We start from the raw sequence: 546 nt of genomic DNA, 5'->3' as shown, positions 1-546 counted from the left end.
AAACGCTCTTTTCTCCTTAGGGAGAGCAACTATATACTATAAATAAGTGAGGAGACTCAAATGGCCACGCACGCTCCTCTGGGTAATATGCAAATAAGGGAGATGGAAATCTCCCTTATTTGAAAAAGCAATAAGCTTGAGCTCCCAGCCTAAAGCATGAAACAGAGCACGATTCGCGTCTAACACAAACTCACTGTTTGCACCGTCCTGTAACTCGGCACCTGAGAGGTGTAGACCATGTTTGAAAAAGCAATAAGCTTGAGCTCCCAGCCTAGAGCATGAATCAGAGCACGATTCGCGTCTAACACAAACTCATTGTTTTCACTGTCCTGTAACTCGGCACCTGAGAGGTGTAGACCGTGTTTGAAAAAGCATTACGCTTGCGCTCCCAGCCTAGAGCATGAATCAGAGCACGATTCGCGTCTAACACAAACTCACTGTTTTCACCGTCCTGTAACTCGGCACCTGAGAGGTGTAGACCGTGTTTGAAAAAGCAATAAGCTTGAGCTCCCAGCCTAGAGCGTGAATCAGAGCACGATTCGCGTC

This window comes from Eleutherodactylus coqui, unplaced genomic scaffold (assembly GCF_035609145.1).
Source record: "Eleutherodactylus coqui strain aEleCoq1 unplaced genomic scaffold, aEleCoq1.hap1 HAP1_SCAFFOLD_42, whole genome shotgun sequence".
In the NCBI taxonomy this organism is placed as follows: Eukaryota; Metazoa; Chordata; class Amphibia; order Anura; family Eleutherodactylidae; genus Eleutherodactylus; species Eleutherodactylus coqui.
The sequence above is the reverse complement of the archived record's forward strand: the minus strand, read 5'-3'. Positions refer to the sequence as shown.